We start from the raw sequence: 23,027 nt of genomic DNA, 5'->3' as shown, positions 1-23,027 counted from the left end.
AATTGTGAAACCATGAGCCAATTAAACCTCTTCTCTTTATACGTTAGTCATTCTCAGGTGGTTCTTTATAGAAGTGTGAGAACAGACTAATACAGAGCTTTTGTCTTCTCTCTAGTTAGACCAAATAGAAAGTGCAAATCTCATTCTTTTCATTTAGTTGACCCCCCAAAATTTTAACTCATTTCAGCATTAACTCGAAAACCTAAGCCCAAAGTTCCATCTGAGACAAGTCCCTTCCACCTATGAGCCTATAAAATCAAAAACAAGTTAGTTACTTTCACAATATACTAGGGATACAGGCATTGAGTAAATATTCCCTTTCCAAAAGGGAGAAATAGGCCAAAACAGAGGGGTGACAGGTCCCATGCAAGTCAAAAACCCAGCAGAGCAATCATTAGATCTGAAAGCTCCAAAATAATCTCTTTTGAGTCCATGTCTCACATCCAGATGACACTGACGCAAGAATGGTCTCCCAAGGCCTTGGGCAGCACTGCCCCTATGGCTCTGCAGGACTAAGCTCCCTTGCCTGCTTTCAAGGGCTGGCATTGAGTGCCTGTGGCTCTTCTAGGTACACAGTGCAAGCTATAGGTGAATCTACAATTCTGGGGTCTGGAAGACAACAGCCCTCTTCTCATAGCTCATAGCTCCACTATGCAATGTCCCAGTGAGAGCTCTGTGTGGGGCTCCAACCCCACATTTTCCCTCATTATCCTAGTAGAGGTTCCTCAGGAGGGTTACACCCCTGCAACAGACTTATGCTTGTGCCTGTAGTGTTTCCTTACATCCTCTTAAATCTAGGCAGTGTCTCCCAAGCCTCAACTCTTGTCCTCTGTGCACCTGCAGACCCAACACCACATGGATGCTGCCAAGGCTTGGGGGCTTACACTTCCTGAAGCAATGACCTAAGCTGTACCCTTGGCCCCTTTTATCCAAAGCTGGAACTGAAGCACAATGATTAATTATTAACTAAAATGTTTTAAAAGTTAATGATCATAATTATTAAGTTTTAGCTAATGATTTGCCTAGTACTTTAAGTTTATGTGCTTATCTAAATGTGTTGTCTTAATATGTTGAGATAAGTGAAGAAAATTGAAGTAAATAAGATTCAGTGTTGGCATTCCAGAAACTTATACAGTGAGGTTAATGCTCACTAAATGCTTACTTGGTGGTTTATATCCTTATTGTTCTCAAGGTGACTTCTTTATCTGCTTTTGAATTTTTATCTGTGACATGGGATGAAGGGCACCATGTCCCAAGGCTGTGCAGAGCAGTGGGGTCCTGGGCCTGGCCCAGGAAACCATTTTGCCCTCCTAGGCCTCTGGGCCAGAAATGGGAGGGGCTGCTATGAAGATCTCTGAAATGTCTTAGAGGCAATTTTTCTATTGTTTTGGCTATTAGCTCCTCTTTATTTATGCAAATTGCTGTAGCCTTCTTCAATTCCTCCCCAGTAAATGGATTTTTCTTTTCTACTGCATGCCTGGGCTGCATACTTTTCAAGCTTTTATGCCCTGCTTCCCTTTTAAATATAAGTTCCAGTTTCAGGTTATTTCTTTGTTTATGCAAATAAGCATAGACTGTTAGAAGAAGCCAGGTCATATCTTGAACACTTTGCTGTTTAAAAATTTCTTCCACCAGATAACTTAAATCATCTCTCTCAAGTTCAAATGTCCACAGATCTCTAAAGTAGGGGTACAATGCCTCCAGTCTCTTTGCTAAAGCATAGAAAAAATCACCTTTGTTCCAGTTTCCAATAAGTTTCTCACCTCCATCTGAGACCTCATCAGTCTGGCCATCTCTGTTTATATCACTATTAGCATTTTGGTCAAAGCCATTCAACAAATTGCTAGGAAGTTCCAAGCCTTTCTTCATCTTCCTGTCTTCTTCTGAGACCTCCAAACTGTACCAACCTCTGCCCATCACTCCGTTCCAAAGCTGCTTCCACATTTTCAGGTGTTTTTATAGCATAGTCTCACTTTTCTAGGACCAGTTTTCTGTATTACTCTGTTTTCACACTTCTGTAAAGATCTGGGACTGGGTCATTTATAAGGAAAAGAGGTTTAATTGACTCACAGTTATGCGTGGTTGTGGAGGCCTCAGGAAACTTACATTCACGGTAGAAGGTGAAGGGAAAGCCCACACATCCTACATATCTGGAGCAGGAGGAAGAGAGCAAAGCAGGAGGTGCTACACACTTTCAAATGATCAGATCTCATCAGAACTCACAAGAAAGCACTAGGGGAACAGTGCTAAACCATTAGAAACTACCTCTATGATCCAGTCACCTCCCACCAGGCCCTACTATCAACATCGAGGATTACAATTCAGCTTGAGATTTTAGTGGGGATACAGAGGCAAACCATATCGGCCCTATGAAATAGGTTAAGGTCACAGCCCTAGCAACAACCATTGACATAGACTTCTGCAGCCTTCATTGATATCAATCTCGGCTTGTTTTTAAAAATGATAGGTAATAATTCCCAAATTTGGGGAGAAATGTGTATATTCAGATTCATGAAGCTCAAAAGTCTTCAAAACATTCAACTCAAAGAAGACTACACTGAGACACATTATAATCAAATTGTTAAAACTCAAGGAAAAGAGAATTTTGAAAGCAGCAAGAAGTAACTCATTAAATACAAAGGAACCTCTATCAATTATTAGTGGATTTCTCAGCAGAAATTCTATAGGCCAAAAAGTGAGAGGATGCACTCAAAATGTGAAAAGAAAAAACTGGTTACCACAAATACTTTTTCTAACAATGTTGTTGGGTCGGATTAAGGAAAGATAAACACTTTCCTTGACAAACAAATGTTGAGGTAGTTCATCACCATTAGATTTGTCTTTTAAGAAATGCTAATGGAAATACTTCAAGCTGACACAAAAAGGTGCCAATAAATAACACAAAAGCATATAAAAGTATGAAATTTACCAGTAAAAGTAAACATGTAGTCAAATAATATTTTAATATATATAATGGTTATATATATATATATATATCATTTTAAACTCTAGTATAAAGGTTAAAACACACAACTATTAACAATAACCACAGCTACTATATTTTTTAATGAATTCATGATCTAAAAATATATAAATTGTGAAATCAAAAACATGAACTGTGAGTAGAAGTCAAATAAAATTATAATGTTTTGTATCTGATTTGAAGGTAAGTTATCACTGAAAATAGCCTATTATAATATGTTTTATTTAAGGTATGGTAACTACAAAGCAAAAGCCTAGAGTAGATATACAAAAGATAAAGAAAAAAGTTAATGAAAGCACAATACTACAAAAAACCATAAATTCACAAAGGAAGGTAGCAAGAGTGGAGGAAAGGAAAAAGAACTATAAAATAGCCAGAAATTAATTAATAAAATGTCAATAATACTCCTTACCTATTATTTACTTTAAATATAAATTAAATGATCCAATCAGAAGACATAAAGTCATGGAATGGATTTCTTTTAAAAATGACTAGCAGAGGTATCTATACTTATATCAGACAAAATAGACTTTAAATCAGAAGATGTAACAATAAAAAGTTATTATATAATAATAAAGGGATCAATTCACCAAGGATATACAATTATACATGCACATAACATTAGGTCACCTAAATATGTTAAGTAACTATTAATAGATGTGAAGAGAGAGACAGCAACATAATAGAGGACTTTAACACCCCAGTTTCAACAATAGACAGATCATCCAGACAGAAAATCAATGAAGAAACATTGAACTTGAAGTACACTTTAGACCACATGGACTTAACGGATATATACAGAACATTCCATCCCATGGCAACAGAATACATATTCTTCTCAAGCACACAAACATTCTTCAGTATATATGGTATGCTGGGCCATAAAACATGTCTTAACAAATGTAAGAACACTTAAATCATCTTAAGTATGACCCCAATGGTATGAAATGGAAATAACGAGAAAAACTGGAAAATTCACAAATATGTGGAAATTAAACAACACACTACTGACAACCAGTGGGTCAAAGAAAAAAATCAGAAGGACAATAAAATAAATGTTAAGACAAATGAAGATGAAAACAAATCATAGCAAAACTTAATGTTACACAGCAGAAGCAGTTTCAAGGGGGGTGTGTATAGTGATAGATGCCTACATTGAAAATTACTTTAAGAGGTTTCAATCAACCTAATTTTATACCTTAAAAAACTAGAAAAAGAGGCCAGGCACAGTGGCTCACAGCCACTGTGCTGTAATCCCAGCACTTTGGGAGGCCGAGGTGGGTGGATTATGAGGTCAGGAGTTCGAGACCAGCCTGTCCAACATGGTGAAACCCTGTCTCTACTAAAAATACAAAAAATAAATATTAAAATTTAAAAAAAGCTGGGTGTGGTGGCACATGCCTGTAATCCCAGCTACTCAGGAGGTTGAGGCAGGAGAACTGCTTGAACCCAGGAGGTTGAGGTTTCAGTGAGCCGAGATCATGCCGCTACACTCCAGCCTGGGCAACAGAGTGAGAGACTCCATCTCAAAACAAACAAGCAAACAAACATACTAGAATATTCTAAGTCAAAAATTAGCAGAAGGAAGGAAATAATGAAGATGGGAGTCAAAATCCATAAAGACTGAAAAGACAGTAGAAGAGATAATTAAAACTAATCTGACTTTTGGAAAAATAAAATTGGCAAATTTTAGCTAAACTCAACAAGACAACAAAAGAGAGGTGACTCAAATCATAAATGAATCAGGCAATATTGAAAGTGATAGAGTCAAAATACAAAGAATCAGAAATTACTATGTGTAGTAATATGCCAACAAATTCTTCTAGTTTGGTTATCCTAAAAGAAATAAATTCCTAGAAACATACAACCTGCCAAGATTGAGTCATGAATGAATAGAAAAACTTCAAAGACCATAATGATTAATGAAGTTGAATCAGTAACCAAAAGCCTCATATGATAGAAAAGAACAGGACCACCTGGCTTCGGTGTTGAATTCTACCAAATACTTAAATAATTAGTTCCTTCAAAAAGCTGAAGAGGAGGAAATACTTCCCAATTTATTTTATGAGGTCAGCACTACCCTGATACCAAAGTTAGAAAAGGGCACTACAAAAATATTACAGGCTAATATCCTTGGTATGCGTAGATGCAAAATTCCTCAACAAAATACTACCAAACTTTATTCAAAAGCACATTAAAGGAATCGTACATCATGATCAAGTGAAATGTATCCCTGAAATGTCAATTGTTTCAACATATTCACATTAGTAAAGGAAATAAACCACATGAACAGAATAAAGTATACAAATTGTATGATCATCTTAGTAAATGCAGAAAAAAAAGCATTTGATAAACTTTAACATCCTTTCATGATTAAAAACTCTCAAAAAATTAGCTATAGAAAAATGCACCTCCACACAGTAAGAGTTTACATTATAGGTCCACAGGTAATATATTAAATGGTGAAAAGTTGAAAGTCTTTTCTTTAAGATCAGAAACAAATAAAAGATACTCAGTATTCTAACTTCTGTTCCACATGGCACTGGAATTCCTAGCCAGAGCAGTTAGACAAGAAAAAAAAAGACATCCATATCGGAAAAGAAAAACTAAAATTATCTTCGTTTGCAGGGAACATAATCTCATATGTAGAAAAACCTAAAGATTCTATCAAAAAACTATTAGAACAAAGAAGTTCAGTAAAGTTGCATATACAGAATCAATATACAAAAGTTAGTGGTTCTATATACTAATAACAAATTACTACAAAAAAAAGAAAACCATCTCATTTACAGTAGCTTCAAAAAGAATAAAACATTTCTGTACACTAAAGATCTGTACACTAAAAACTATAAAACATTGGTGAAAGAAGTTGACATGAATAAGTAGAAAGATATCATTGTTGGGAAGATTTATTATTAAAATGGCAATACTATGCAAGCAATTTAAAGATTCAAGGCAAACCCTATCAGAATTAAATTGTCATTTCTTTTTTTTAATTTTACTTTAAGTTCCAGGGTATATGTGCAGAGCATGCAGGTTTGTTACATAGATATACATGTTCCAAGGTTAACCCATCCTCTAAGTTCCTTTCCCTCACTCCCAACCCCCCAACAGGCTCTGGTGTGTGTTGTTCCCCTCCCTGTGCCCATGTGTTCTCATTGTTCAGTTCCACTTATGAGTGAGAACATGCAGTGTTTGGTTTTCTGTTCATGTGGTATTTGCTGAGGATGATGGCTTCCAACTTCATCCATGTCCCTGCAAAGGACAGGATCTCATTCCTTTTATGGCTGTATCGTATTCCGTGGTATATATGTATCACATTTTCTTTATCCAGTCTATCGTTGATGGGTATTTGGTTTGATTCCATAACTTTGTTTTTGTAAATAGTGCTGAAATAAGCATACATGTTCATGCGTCTTTATAATAGAATAATTTATATTCCTTTAGGTATATAATGGTAGCCAAATGGTATTTCTGGTTCTAGCTCATTGAGGAATCAACATGCTGTCTTCCTCAATGGTTGAAATAATTTATGTTCCCATGAAATAGCATTCCTGTTTCTCCACAGGCTCTCCAGTATCTATTGTTTCTAATAATCACCATTCTGATTGATGTGAGATGGTATCTCATTGTGATTTTGATTTGCATTTCTCCAATGAATAGTGATGTTGAGCTTTTTTTTATTCATATGTTTGTTGGCTTCATAAATGTCTTTTGAGAAGTGTCTGTTCACATACTTTGCCACTTTTTGATGGGGTTGTTTTTTCTTGTAAATTTGTTTCAGTTCCTTGTGAATTCTGTATATTAGACCTTCATCTGATGGGTAGATTGCAAAAATCTTTGCCCATTCTGTAGGTTGTCTATTACCTCTGATGATAGTTTCTTTTGATGTGCAGAAGCTTGTTAGTGTAATTAGATGCCATTTGTTAATTTTGGCTTTTGTTGCAGTTGTTTTTAGCATCTCATCGTGAAGTCTTTGCCCATGCATATGTCCTGAATGGTACAGCCTAGGTTTTCTTCTAGAGCTTTCATAGTTTTGGGTTTTACATTTAAGTCTTTAATCTATCTTTAGCTAATTTTTATATAAGGTATAAGGAAGGGGTCTAGTTTCAGTTTTCTGCATATGGCTAGCCAGTTTACCCAGGACCATTTATGGAATAGAAGATCCATTCCCCATTGCTTGTTTCTGTCAGGTCTGTCAAAGATCAGATGGCTGTAGATGTGCGGTGTTATTTCTGAGGTCTCTGTTCTGTTCCATTGGTCTACATGTCTGTTTTGGTACCAGTACCATGCTGTTTTGGTTAATGTAGCCTTGTTGTGGAGTTTGAAGTCAGGTATCATGATGGCTCCAGCTTCATTCTTTTTGCTTAGGATTGTCTTGGCTATACAGGATCTTCTTTGATTCCATATGAAATTTAAAGTATATTTTTTTCTGATTCTGTGAAGTATGTCAATGGTAGTTTGATGGAAATAGCATTAAATCTATAAATTACTTTGGGAAGTATGGCCATTTTCATGACATTGATTCTTCCTATCCATGAGGATAAAATGTTTTTTTCATTTGTTTGTGTCCTCTCTCATTTCCTTAAGCAGTGGTTTGTAGTTCTCCTTAAAAAAGTCCTTTACATCCCTTGTTAGCTGTATTTCTAGGTCCTTTATTCTCTTTGTAGCAATTGCAAATAGTTCATTCATGAATGATTTGGCTCTCTGCTTGTCTATTGTTGGTGTAAAGGAATGATTGTGATTTTTGCATATTTATTTTATATCCTGAGACTTTGCTGAAGTTATTTATCAGTTTAAGGAGTTTGGGGACTGAGATGATAGAATTTTCTAAATATAAAATCATGTTGTCTGCAAACAGACAATTTGACTTCCTCTCTTTCTATTTGAATATGATGTATCTCTTTCTCTTGCCTGATTGCCCTGACCAGAACTTCCCATACTATGTTGAATAGGAATAGTGAGAGAGGGCATCCTTGTCTTTTACTAGTTTTCAAAGGAAATGCTTCCAGCTTTTGCCCATTCAATATGTTATGGGCTGTGGGTTTGTCATAAATAGCTCTTACTATTTTGAGGTATGTTCCATCAATATCTAGTTTATTGAGAGTTTTGAACATGAAGGGATGTTGAATTTTATCAAAGGCCTTTTCTGCAACTGTTGAGATAATCATGTGTTTTTTTTATCTTTGGTTCCCTTTATTCGATGAATTACAATTATTAATTTGCATATGTTGAACCAGACTTGCATCACAGAGATGAAGCTGACTTGATTATGGTAGATAAGTTTTTTGATGTGCTACTGGATTCGGTTTGCCAGTATTTTATTGAGGATTTTCACATTGATGTTCGTGAGGGGTATTGGCCTGAAGTTTTATTTTTTTGTTGTGTCTCTTCCCAGTTTTGGTTTCAGGAATATGCTGGTTTCATAAAATGAGTTAGGGAGGAGTCCCTCCTTTTCAATTGTTTGGACTAGTTTCTGAAGGAATGATATCAGCTCCTCTTTATACCTCTGGTAGAATTCTGCTGTGAATCCATCTGGTCCTGGGCTTTTTTTGGTTGGTAGGCTATTAATTGCCTCAATTTCATAACTATGGGTCTATTCAGGGATTCGACTTCTTCCTGGTTTAGTCTTGGGAGGTTGTATGTGTTCAGTAATTTATCCATTCTTCCAGATTTTCTAGATTATTTGCATAGAGTTGTTTATACTATTTTCTAATGGTAGCTTGTATTTCTGTGGGGTCAATGGTGATATCTTCTTTATCATTTTTTATTTTGTCTATTTGATTCTTCTTTGTTCTTTATTAGTCTCGCAGTCTATCTATTTTGTTAATTTAAAAAGAAAGCTCCAGGATTCACTGATTTTTTTTTTTTTGGAGGGTTTTTTGTGTCTCTATCTCCTTCAGTTCTGCTCTGATCTTAGTTATTTCTTGTCTTCTGATAGCTGTTGAATTAGTTTGCTCTTGCCTCTTTAGCTCTTTTAATTGTGATATTAGGGTGTTGATTTGAGATCTTTCTAGCTTTCTGATGTGGCCATTTAATGCTATAAGTTTCCCTCTTAACACTGCTTTAGCTGTGTCCCAGAGATACTGGTACATTTTCTCTTTCTTCTCATTGGTTTCAAAGAACTTCTTGATTTCTGCCTTAATTTCATTATTTATCCAGAAGTCATTTAGGAGCAGGTTGTTCAATTTTCATATAATTGTATGGTTTTGAGTGAGTTTCTTAATCCTGAGTTCTAATTTGATTGCACTGTGTTCTGAGAGACTGTTTGTTATGATTTCAGTTCTTTTGCATTTGCTGAGGAGTGTTTTACTTCCAATTATGTGGTCGGTTTTACAATTAGTGCCATATGGCACTGAGAAGAACGTATATTCTGTTGATTTGGGGTGGAGAGTTCTGTATATGTCTATCAGGTCCACCTGATGCAGAGCTGAGTTCAAGTCCTGAATATACTTGCTAATTTTCTGTCTCATTGATCTAATATTGACAATGGGGTGTTAAAGTCTCCCACTACCATTGCGTGGAAGTCTAAGTCTCTTTGTAGGTCTCTAAGAGCTTGTTTTATGAATCTGGGTGATCTTGCATTGAGTGCATATATATTTAGAATAGTTAGCTCTTCTTGTTGAACTGTTCCCTTTACTATTATGTAATGCCCTTCTTTGTATTTTTTTATTTTTGTTGGTTCAAAGTTTGTTTTTTCAGAGACTAAGATTGCACCCCCTGCTTTTTTGCTTTCCATTTGCTTGGTAAATTTTTCTCCATCCCTTTATTTGGAGCCTATGTGTGTCTTTGCACTTGAGATGGGTCTCCTGAATACAGAAACCAATAGGTCTTGACTATCCAATTTGCCAGTCTGTGTCTTAATTGGGGCATTTAGCCCTTTTACATTTAAGGTTAGTATTGTTATGTGTGAATTTGATCCTGTCATCATGATGCTATCTGGTTATTTTGCACACTGGTTGATGCAGTTTCTTCATAGTGTCATTGGTCTTTATGTTTTAGTGTGTTTTTGCAGTGGCTGGTACAGTTTTTTTTCTTTCCATATTTAGTGCTTCTTTCAGGAGCTCTTGCAAGATAGGCCTGGTGGTAACGAAATCTCTCAAGATGTGCTTGTCTGGAAAGGATTTTATTTCTCTTTCACTTATGAAGCTTCATTTGCCTGGATATGAAATTCTGGGTTGAAATGTCTTTAAGAATGTTGAATATTGGCCCCCAATCTTTTCTGGTTTGTAGAGTTTCTGCTGAAAGGTCCACTGTTAGTGTGATGCGCTTCCTTTTGTAGGTGACCTAGCCTTTCTCCCTGACTGCCGTTAACATTTTTTCATTCATTTTGACCTTGGAGAATAAGATTATGTGTCTTGTGGTTGATCTTTTCATTGAGTATCTTAGTGGTGTTCTCTGTATTTCCTGAATTTTCATGTTGGCCTGTCTTGCTAGGTTGGGGAAGTTCTCCTGGATGATATCTTAAGGTGTGTTTTCCAGCTTGTTTCCATTCTCCCGGTCTCCTTCAAGTACTCCAATCAATTGTAGGTTCGGTCTTTTCACGAAGTCCCATATTCCTTGGAGGCTTTGTTCATTCCTTTTTATTATTTTTTTCTCTAGTCTTATCTGCATGCCTTATTTCAGCAAGGTGGTCTTCAAACTCTGATATTATTTCTTCCACTTGGTCAATTCTGCTATTGATACTTGTGTATGCTTCATGAAGTTCACATGCTATGTTTCTCAGCTTCTTCAGGTCATTTATGTTCCTCTCTAAACTGGTTATTCTAGTTCGCAGCTCCTCTGACCTTTTATCAAGGTTTTTAACTTCTTCACATTGGGTTAGAACATGCTCCTTTAGCTCAATGCAATTTTTTATTACTCATCTTCTGAAACCTACTTTTGTTAATTTGTCCATCTCATCGTCCATCCAGTTCTGTGCCCTCGATGGAGAGACATTGCGATCATTTGGAGAAGAGGCAGTCTGGCTTTTTGGGTTTTCAACATTTTGTTGTTGTTGTTGTTGATTCTTTCTCATCTTCATGAGTTTGTCTACTTTCAATCTTTGAGGCTGCTGACCCTTGGATGAGTTTTTATCAGGGGCTTTTTTGTTGTTGTTGATGATGCTGTTGTTGTTGTTTTCTGTTTGTTTTTCTCTCAATGGTCAGGTCCCTCTTCTGTTGGGCTGCTGCAGTTTGCTGGGGTTTCACTTCAGGCCCTATCCATCTGGTTCACTCCTGCTCCTAGAGATATCACTCATGGAGGCTGGAGGACAGCACAGATAGGTGCCTGTTCCTTCTTCTGGGATCTCTGACCTTAAGGGGCACCTAATGCCAGTAGGATCACTTCTATATAGGATATCTTAGAACCCCTGTTGGAGGATCTCATCCGGTTGGGTAGCATAGGTAACAGGACCCTTTTAATGAAACACTTTGTCTGTTCCTTGGTGGAAGGGGTGTGCTTCACTGAAGGGAAACCCACTGATCTGGGCTGCCCGGATTCCTTAGAACTACCAGGAGGAAAGGCAAAGTCTGCTGGTCCACAAAGACTGGGGCCACCCTTCCCACTAGAGGCTCAGGCCCAGGGAGATCTGGGTTCTGTCCTTGAGCCTCTGGCTGGAGGTTTTGGAGTTCCTTCAGGGAAGCCCTGCCCAGTGAGGAAGGATGAGTCAGGGTCAGGCCTGAAGAGGCACTCTGGTTACAGTTTGCCACAGCCAGTGTGTTGGGCTGTGTGGCCACATCTTGGGACCAAGCCATACAGCCTCCCTGGCTCCAACAAGGGGAAAGCACAGCTTGGAACTATAGAGATAGAAGCCGCCCTTCCCTTGCCCAGGGAGCTTAGTGTGTTAGGCAGTTGTGAGTCCCAGTGCTGGCTGCTGCCCTTGCCACAAAGAGCTCAAACCTCTTAGACAGCAGGCAGTGGTTGCTCTAGTGCTGGTTGCCCCTCTCCCCAAGTGCTTGGTAGGCTTAAGCAGATTCCAGATGAGAGGCTGTGGAGAATCTACGTGGCTGCATGGTTGGGATGGTAGGCCCCAGTGGCGTGGGTTCACTAGTGGGATCTTCCAATCCATAGGTTGCACAATTCTGTGGAAAAAGCATGGTTTCTCCTGCTGTACTGAGTAGCACACTCACTCATAACCTCCCTTGGCTGAGGGTGGGGGCTCCCCTGTCCTGTGTGGCTCTCAGGTGGGTCACTGCACTACACTGCTCTTCCTTTCTCTCTGTAGGTCACATAGCCTCCTAGTCAGTTCTGATGAGAGAACCTGGATACCTTGGTTGCGGGTGAAAGATTCACATGCTTATTGTGGTTATTTTCAATATTGTCATTTTTCGCTGTTTTTGAGAAATGGGAAAAACAATCTTAAAATTGTATGGAACAAGCAAGACTCCCAAATTCCCAAAGTCATAGTGAGAAAAATTAACAAAGCTGGAGGCATCACACTTCCTGATTTTAAATTATTTTACAAAGCTGTTGTAATCAAAATAGAATGGTATTGGCATAACAGTAGACGTACAGATTAATGGAGTAGAATAGAGTGCTTAGACATAAATCTTCAAATATCTATTCAACCAATCTTTAAGAAAACTGTCAAGAACACATAATGGGGAAAATATTGTTTCTTTAATAAATGGTGGTGAGAAGAGTGAATATCCACATGAAAAATAGTAAAAGTGGATCTTTATCTTACACCATACACAGAATCAACTAAAAATGATTTAGAGATTTAAACACAAGCTCTGATATTGTAAAACTCCTAAAAGAAAATATAGGGAACAAGCTCTTTGACATTGGTCTTGGCAATACGTTTTTAGGTATAATACCCAAAGCACAGGCAATAAAAGCAAAAGTGAACAATTAGCACTACGTCAAACTAAAGAGCTTCTGCACTGCAAAGGAAACAACTAACAAAATGAAGAGGCAACCTATAGAATAGGAGAAAATATTTGCAAACCATATATCTGATAAGGGGTTAATATTGAAAATATACAAAGAACTCATATAACTCAATAGCAAAAAAATACTAAAAAGCCCCCCAAACAACCAACCAACCTGAATAACATGATTTTAAAATGGGCAAAGGACCTGAACGGACATTTTTTTAAAGATGACATACAAATCACCAGCAAGTATGTATGGGAAGGTGCTCAACATCACTAATCATCAGAGAAATGCAAGTCAGAACCACAGTGAAATATCAACTCACGCCTATTAAGATGGCTACTATCAAAAAGATGAGAGAATAAATGTTGATTAGGATGTGAAGTAAAGGGAACACATACATTGCTGGTGTGAATGTAAATTGATACAACCGTTTTAAAAAGCAGTATGGAGTTTCCTCAAATGATGAAAAATAGAACTATCATATAATATCACAATCCCACTTCTGGGTATATAGTCAAAGAAATTGAAATCTATATGTTGAGAGGTCTGTATTCCCATGTTCATTGCAACATTATCCATAATAGCTATGATAAGGAAACAAAGCAAGTGTCTATTAACAGATGAATAGATACATTTTCCTGTATACATATAAAGGAATGTTATTCCACCTCAAAAAATAAGGAAATATTTTCATTTGTAACAATGTGGAAAAACTTGGAGGACATTATGCTATGTGAAATAAGCCAAACAGAGAAAGAGAAATACTATACAATCTTACTTATATGTGGAATCTAAAAAACGTTAAACCTAAAGAAGCAATGTAATAATTTTTGCAAGTGGCTGGTGGTAGGGGAAATGGGGAAATATTGGTCAAAATGTATAAACTTTAAGTATAAGATGAGTAAGTTATAGAGATGTAATATACAGCATGGTAACTACAGTTTATAGTAGTGTGTAGTATACTTGAAATTTCCTAAGATAGTTAACCTTAAGTGTTCTCAACACATATACAAAAAGGTAACTATGTGAGGTGATATACATGTTAATTAGCTTGATTATGGGAATTATTATACAAGGTATGCATTTTTTGATTATACCTCAATCAAGCTGAAAAAAGAATACAATGGATACAACAGGCATTGTTCTAACAGATTTACATATACTAACTTAATTTGTGGTCTCCAAAGTTCTAAATATAAGAAAAACTATTATCTCCTTTTTAAAGTGAAGAAAATTGAGGCATAGACAGAATACATTATTAGGCTAGATGACTTATCCAGCAATTGATAGACCTTAAAATTGAAGCCAGGCATAATCTTTACCATTCTCAGATGCCACTTTATGCCTTATTGATTTGTTCATTTATATTTATGACATACACAGCTTTTAGTTTATATTAGTTATGGCTAATAGTGAGATCAAAAAAGCAGATGTCAAGGGAAGATTTTGTTGTTCAAGGATGTGGTTGGAGATGCCTGCGTGAGGGATGATAGGAAGAGAGCCAAGAAAATCTGTGAGGATTGTAAAACCATGATACATAGTGGATTCCATGTGTAGAAGAGATGGAATAAATATCAGGGTGGGAGAAAGTGTCCTATACAGCAATGATAACCAAAGGAAGTGTAGTCAGGCCGTTGGGAATCTTTAAACCAGCATTGGCCACCAGAAGGATTCTTAGTCTTCCTGGAACAACAGGTCAGCCTTAGTATTGCCCTGCTGAGATGTGGCCTCAGCTGGGCAGACATAAATTCCTGAATGCAACAGCTGGCCAGTTACAGTTAATCTTCAGGGTTGGAGGTTGGCATGATAAAGAGAGAAAATTCTCAAGGCTGCCACACAGTTTAATTATATATACATTTTTTACTACCTTTAAATTGTTTCCTACATATTGATTGTATCAATCTTGATAAAAACAGAAACAGAAAATGGAAAACACATAATAGGTGCTGAATAATATTTTTGGTAGTTGGCTGGTTTGTTCATTGGTTTGTTAAATAATATATTCAAATATTTTTCAGTGGAATGTATTATTTAAGATGATAGTTGTTAGAAATTTATCTTTAAATTCCTTCATTGAAACCATTTCTTTCATAGAAATTCACCATGCAAAAATTCTGTTTTTAAACCTTAAAGGGATTTTTTTGGTGAGATCATAGGGAAATTAGAGAGTATTTGTCCTTAAATGTCATTTTCAACAAAGAAAATAACTAAGGATAACAGGAGTTAGATTTTCTCAGCATCACATTATGAGCTAGTTTTAAAGCTAGAATGTAAATCTCAAGTCTGGCTTTCAAGTCTGGAGGTACACTATCATGCTGACGCTTTCTCATACTGACTATGTCACTTTATCTTTATGACACAGATGATACTGATTTCTGGATTAAAATATATGCATCCCCTTCCCCCATTCCTTAGCAGAGCAAGCAAGCTAAACATCGTTAACCGTTAACCCTTTTGCTTGCCTGGTAGAGGAGGTGAGAGAGGGTAGCAGGCAATGAGGCCGTGGGGTCTGGAGAGGCACCAATATGGTTATGCTCCTCCATCTCTCTGAACTGGTAGCTGAGTCTGAGGTTGATAAGGAGGGTGTATAAGGCATCTGTGGTCACCAAGCTGCACAAAAATTTCACTCGTTTGCCAGTCAACTGGGGCTGTCAATCAGACAGTCAGCACAGCCAGTTCAGCCTGTGACCCTTTCAGGCAGAGAAGAAAAGGTCTGACTTATTGGAAAGCCCCACTCCGATGCGAGTTGCTTTCCTGTGTCTCGCATTCAGAGTGCTTTCCTCTGCCTGTCTCTCCTGATAATTGTATCATTGAGATGAATAAATAGTGATGGCAAGGCTGTCACTTCCATAATCGCATATTCTGACCTCTGGATGGGGAGCCAATGATTGCAGATGGATTCCCCAAACACATACCAAGCCTTTCCTCTACCTTCCTCCCACAATATTGTCTTCCATGGTTATATAGATTAGCCATCTTCCCCCCCTCCCACATTACGTAAGATTCAACTGAAAATTTGAATGACTGACTTATTCTACAACTCTTATTTTCACACAAGAAACCAATAGCTCTGTCCCCAGTGCCATCTGATGATAGATTCAAATACAAGCAAGTAATAACAATTGTTGAGAGTTCTGACCTATCCTGGCAGCAGATGAAACAAAGCAAAAGATGTAATATATACTTGTCTGCAATTAACATGTATGAAACTTAAATGAGATATAAGAAAAAATGATAGAAATGGAGTAGAATATCATAAAATATTAAACTAAAGATGACGATCCAAAAGCTATAATAAGCACTAATGGTGATATTATAATGATAGTATTTGAAATAAATTATAAAGCCTAGGAATATAAAGGCCATTTTATTTAAGACTTTTTTTACTAAAGCTTCTGAAGGTGAGTAGGGCAAAACTTAACTATTTTTGGACTAAATTAAAATGAACTTATTCTTAGAGAGATAAATACTTTTGTACAGTTTTATATATCCATAACATGTCAGACTTTGGGCAAGAACTTTAGTCTCTTAACTTCTAATAATGTACAACAGAGGGAATTATATTATTATTGGCTACAGTTATTGCAATCTATCGTATCAATGTTGGGAGTTGAGAAATTAAAGTCAATGAGCAAATATTTACAGAACACTTTTATTCTGGGTCCATTTATATACGAAATGTAATGCAAGACATAAGAGAATGAGAACATCTTGAGAATTTCCTTTGGACTTCACTGAGGTAAGGCCCCACACAGAGCGTACTCTAGGGTCATTTTCCTAGAGGTAACAGGTTGACTATTCACCATAACTTCCAGATAGGCCAAATCACAAAGCTATTCCTTGACAATTTCCTAAGCTTCTGGTGCAATATTTTGAAGGTAGAAAAAATTTAATTTCCAAGAATTCTAATGAGCCTCTAACTAAATCCCGTGACATAACTAGAAAAGAAAAAATAGAGAAATCATACTCTATTTTTACATATTAGGCTTATAGTCATGAACTTGAGGCTATAGATATCCAGATAATCCATTGTTTTGTATTCAATAAATATTTCTTAGATGTGAGTTTGGCTGGGTACAGGGGCTCACGCCTCTAATCTCAGCCCTTTGGGAGGCTGAGGTAGGGGGATCACGAGGTCAGGAGATTGAGATCAAGACTATCCTGGCTAACATGGTGAAACCCCGTATCTACTAAAAATACAAAAAAAAAAAAAAAAAAAAAAATTAGCCAGGCATAGCGGTGGGTGCCTGTAGTCCCAGCTGATCAGAAGGCTGAGGCAAGAGAATGGTGTGAACCCAGGAGGCGGACCTTGCGGTGAGCCGAGATTGCACCACTGCACTCCAGACTGGGCGACAGAGTGACACTCTATCTCAAAAAAAAAAAAAAAAAGAGAGAGAGATGTGACATTGATTAGAAAGCATATTTAGACAAGTAGAAAATAAAAAGCATTTCAAAAGAGGAAGCTGTGTTCAGTGAGAGATGTTTAGTATTGGCACCTAACACGTGCCCAATATAACTCTCTGCTGGGTTTGGGAGACTATGTGGATGAGAGAATTGTAGAGAAAGGTATCTGCTGAGATATAGGATCATCAATTCTCTCTACTAATTTCAGAAACCTAAGTTTTTCTTCTTTTAAAATATTCTATAGGAAGTCTGAGGAATGGTCAAAGGATATCTTTGTGAACAGGTACTTAAGACCAATAATCAATTTGCCACCTCTAGAATGACCCTAGGGAAGATATGTCCTGTCTGTGCGGGGAATTATAGCAGTAAAGGCCAATGGAGAGAGCAACAATCAATACCAGGAGTATTCTTCTCTCTTACTTTCATATTTCTGTACATGATTTTTTTTCCAAAATAAAGGGCAGAGAAAAAAAAGTGGCAAAGATAGAAAGCTACCCCCATTGTGTAATACTAGAAATAAACATTGTGGAATGATTGTTTCACAAGAAAAATTGTAGGCATGTTCCTTTTAATAGCATTCCACTTGCACTGGACACTCCTACCCCACCACAGACTAAAATGCCTCAAGTGTTTCCACAGGGCTCCTTCCCAATTGCAGGAGGCACAATTTCCCAATCTCCCCTTATACCCTATAAATATATACATGCTCTCAAACAATTATCATCTTATGAAAAATCATAAATAAATTATTGTCTAAGTGGTTGCACTGGGTCATGTAAAAAGCACTGGAATGAAAATCCAACAGGCGTGGGACCCAGTATTGCTAGCTGTGTATAAGATTTTAGGCAAACTAAGATCCCTTTGGATTTTAGTATATGTGAGCATTGGAGAGATGATCTCTGAGGAATTTCCAGCTTTGAATCTTTATAACATTACAGGAGAGATGTATGTTCCAAATGAATGAGTAAATATAAAAGTTCTTTGAATATTAATATGTATTTGATAAATGAATGTTATGAAAATCATCCCATGAAGTGCACTCACAATATGCGGAAAGCAAACTGGATTCTAGAAGAAGGTTGAATAGAAATTTTACTGCTTGCTGGCATCATATGCTTTTTGGACTCTGGCCTTTGAACTGCCCTGATATATCTATAGTCTGTTTTACCACTTCCATCTTCCAAACAAGGGGGATTAATCTCAACATTCAGGCCTCATGTGGCCACCGGGCTCTATCTCCAAAGACACTAAAGCAGGAGTTTGAAAAATCACCTCTAGCCAGGGAGATTATGAAGCCATTCTCGCATCAATCTGCTTTTTCAACAGAAAAAAAAATTGAAATTCAAACATCAGGTTATCAGGACTATGTCTGCATCCACTCCCCCCTCCCCCACCCCCCAACCCCACCAAGGAGCTATCTAACCCCGTGCCACTCCCCCATCCTGCTTTCTGTTTCTGTCTTGCCTGTTATTTCCATCATAATGGAGCAAGACTAACAATGCGGGCACGGTGCCAGCTCCCATTGCTGCCTGATGCTCTGATGGGCTTCGGATGTGAGCACATGTTGAGGGGACATTTAAATGATGTTTGTGTGCTGCACAGTCAGGAAAACAACATTTCTGCACTGGCCCCTTTGATCTCCTAAAAGCCGACTGTCACAATACAAGATTTTTAAATGGTTATAAATAAATCCAAGTGGCTCCAGCCTACATCACGGAGCCTATGTGGCTCCATTGGCTCCTTCAGGTTTGCCTTTCCCCACATCTTGGATTCAATTAGTACATTTCAAGTACACCTGGGTTCCAACAATATCCTAGAATTGAAAGAAGTGAGAAAAACTAGAATCCTTTCTACTAAGAAGTCACTTTCTCCCATTAGAAAAGTCTGGGAGACCTTCCTGTCACAGATTAGTAGCAGCTCTGGGGCAAAACAAAAGATAGGCTTCACTTTAGTTTGCACCTGGTGCAAGTGTCAAAAACAGCAACAAGTTGTGATTACTTTGCACGTTGGCAAATTTATTTGAAGTAAATTGGAGCCAGGAATAATCCAGGAAGAAATAAGAATCAGAAGACTATACAAACGAAATTGCATGACCAGGAAAGAAATTGCATGACCAGGAAAGAGGAAAAAAAATAATAAATTTAGCAGAGACATCTGCATGAGAAAAGGAAAGGAAACAAAAGCATGATATGTTCATATGACCTAAAAGTTGTGAAAAAAGAAAAAAAGAACATGCTGGGGCATATAGTTGAAGGGATGGCCAGGAAAGTGGTAAAATAAACTTGTTTAGGATGTTTGGGGTCAGACTGAGAGATGATGAGAGTCTTAAATAAAAATGCAGTGAGGTTGTAGATGAGAGAAGAGTGAAGGATTAGGCATCCATGGGAGGGGTGGGATCAGCAGAAATTGAGTGGTGGTAAAGAACTATAAAACCTTTAGTTGGGACTACTGAATGAAACATGGAGGTAAAAACAGAGAAAAATAAAGTGATTTAGTGAAAAGTTAAGTCTCTTTTGTATTGTGTCAGATACACCCATGGAACACAGCCATGGAAAATTGACAGCAGCTGGAAATACAGATCTGAGTGTAAGGAAAGAGAAAAGGGCTGAAAATTTGATGACAAGCAAAGCAAGAAAACTAGAACTTAATTTTTGCATGGTTTAAAAGGAATTGGGAAGTTCCAGAGATAGACAGATGAATAGAATGCTCAGTGTGATAGAAAAAGATCAGTCTGAAATAAAGAAGACAGAAGGGTGTTGGGCATAAAAACCAGGACAGAAGAGCATTTTACGGAGTGTGTACTCAACATTGCAAATGTCACAATCCCAACAGTATGAGAAATAAAGGGGCTTGTTGGATTTGGCAATTTGAGGATTACCAGTACAATGAACAGTTTAATTTTAGGAGAGAGGAAAAAACAAAATCCAGAGGACCGGTGGATGAGAGATAATGAACCAGAGATTTAGGTGGTGACTAATCTTGAAAACAAGTTTCATAGTAAAGAGAAGAGCAATAGTTTGATAACTTTGCAGTTGAGGAAAGAAGAATATAAGTGAGGTGAAGTAGCAAGTGGCAGAAAAAAACTGAAGTATATCACGTCAGTTACTAGCAAACCTCTATCACCCCTTGGTAGAAATTTTGGAAGACAAAATGTCTTACGTACTCTGGGTTATCCTCTTGGTTCTCATCAAATTGGTCCCATTAACTGTTAGAAATCCCCTAGAATCCTTGACCACAGTTCCCATTGATATGATGCTCTAACCTGACCTAGGCCTCAGGAGAGAGGGCATAGTGTATTTGTACCACCTGCCCAGAGACCAAATGAATGACTCAGTGTCTATTAAGATGTGGAGTAGTGAAAGGAAACTGGGAGGGAAATCAGAAGCTTAGCTGATGGAAACAAGCAAACATGACTATTAAACGAACTTGATGTTATATCTGAGTTGTCCTGTGCTGAACACAAACAGAACAGAAGAAAGAAGAGAATGTATACCAAGGATGTCTGGCTGAACATAAAATTAGGATCCTGGAGTCTGACAGAAAATCAGGAATCATGATGTCTGGCCAAAGAGAGAGAGACAAGACTGGAACAATAAAGTAGGTTATTAGGAGATGATATAAAATCTCAAGAGTGCTAGATCAAGTGAAGAGACAAGCAGCAATTCCAGTATTCAGTAATTACCCTCTGTAGAACTGTGATTGGTCAGGATACCATGAAATTATTTAAAAATGAAATTATGGAATTTCTGGTTATACCTCTAGTCAAATTTACCCAAAGTTAGTTAGGGAGAAGTAGTAATGGAGATAAATGCGGGTAAAATGCAAATTTAGACAAGAGGAATGATCAGTGAGAAGAAACACCTCCAGACTTGTGCACAGTGGTGGCACGGATATGACCAGTGGCAGGACCTTTCTAGTAATATCATTTATTTGTACATGTTTTATTTAATTGTGATTTTCTTTCATGTCATCCACATAGTATCAGTGTTAACAAAAGCAAGGGGAGAAATAATCATCATCATTTGCAGGTGAGAAGAGGATGAACCAGCATACTGAAGTAATTATCTCAGGACTGAAAGAGCTTGCAAACCACCTACAAGAGTTGATAGTATCAATCCTGTCACTGGAAATGGGCTGTGTAGCAGATATTTTAAATATTGGTGACTTTTCCCATGGTTTTAAATGTTCCCTAGAATATGTAAGAGATATACTATTAACATAAGGTTTAACTTTCCCCACAACCTTATCTGTATGAAATCTCATTGTGAAATCAGGAGACCGTAAATCTCTAGGACTACCAACTTTTGCATAGCTTCCTGTTGTGTTATGAATCTCAGAACCATCATAAAAACAGAATAAAGTAGACAAAATGTGGAGCTATACCAAAGTCAAATTTAGGCAAATGATCTCATGGAGTTAAACTTTCTCAGAAGCAATGAAAAATGATTGTATCAACTACCAAAGAAAACAATTCAGAAATTATTTGCATGGAAACAGTTTTAACCACCCCTTCAAAAGCCCCAAAACCAGTACATGTATGGACATTTACATAAATGTATGGGCAAAACAGTCTGTTACTGGCCATATTTCAGGCGATCATGTCAAAAAAGTTTGTTTTAAAGAAATTAAAAATTCTCAGGCTCCAAAAAGTTGTGAGATGCTCTACCCACAGTACCCCAGGAACAGAAAGCAGCCACATTTCAGATTCATCATCTTTAGACAGTCCCAATCCTTGGCTATCTTCTTCAGTGACTACTCTTTCCATGGTAGCCCCAGTCACTTTCACATATACTGTAGAAGAACTACAAGGAAGCAGCTTTATTTGAAATTGAGGGAAAAAAACCTTGGGTCTGATCCAAACTGAGGAGGATACATGATTTACTGGTTTTCTATGGGACATTTGACAACCCTGAGGATTTTGTCAGAGTTGAAAGGATACCACAGGCACTGCTGGCAGTACCTATGTGGAATAAGCATGCATGTTTGTTCACTGTGGGGTTGAGATATATTTTTCAAATTATGATTGTTAGTATAAAGAAAAGCTGAGGAAAAGAGTTCTTATAAATTTGGTAACATCATATTAAATAGAATAAGAAAGGTTCTAATTTCCTTTCCTAATGCTTCAAAAGGTTCTAGTTTAAGCATACAGTATTTGTTTGATTAAAAAGAAATTCCTCAGAATTGTGATTTTAGCAATTTTTTATGTAAAAATGTGTAAGAGGAAAAACTGACTAGGTTAAGACTAAAATGGATTGTTTCTTCTGAATAATCTAACAGACACTGAATAATCTAACAAATGGAGGAGTAACTGAATTGTAACATAGAAAGAACTATGTATAAAAAATAACTTTTTGTTTTAGACTTTCAAAGATCTTACCAAATATTTTTTGTCACTGTGCTTTATAACATGACACTAAAGAGTTTAAGAGCATTGGTCATTAATCTAACCTATTAATGGCCAGAATTTTGTGTTTGCCACATGGCTGTGTTGACATTCTTGTTGTTTTTCATAGGCTATGAGTGTGTTGTAGGTCTAAAGATTGACCTGTTCAAATGGCATATTTCATTTTAGATAGCACATTCTCCATTTTGCATTAAGCAATGGAGTACAGTGGAAAGGGAATAAGAACACTAATTATTCTAGACAGTTTAGTTCAAGATAATAGTTTATTTGTAAGATTTAGAGTCATTGTAGGCTTTGATTTTGTTTTCATTGGGATGAAGGAACTTACAATAGCCTAACTGTGAGAAAATTAGTTTCTGAAAGTGTTAAAAATTT

General features: G+C 37.1%; 1 pseudogene; it reads left to right on the top strand.

The window, feature by feature from the left end:
- Positions 1-18,746: 18,746 nt before the first annotated feature.
- On the top strand, positions 18,747-22,820 carry LOC119618604 (inhibitor of Bruton tyrosine kinase-like; annotated as a pseudogene).
- The last annotated feature ends 207 nt before the right edge of the window (positions 22,821-23,027 follow it).

This window comes from Chlorocebus sabaeus, chromosome 18, assembly GCF_047675955.1.
Source record: "Chlorocebus sabaeus isolate Y175 chromosome 18, mChlSab1.0.hap1, whole genome shotgun sequence".
Classification (NCBI taxonomy): domain Eukaryota; kingdom Metazoa; phylum Chordata; class Mammalia; order Primates; family Cercopithecidae; genus Chlorocebus; species Chlorocebus sabaeus.
Note: the sequence above shows the minus strand (reverse complement) of the source record. Positions and strands in the feature narration are given on the sequence as shown.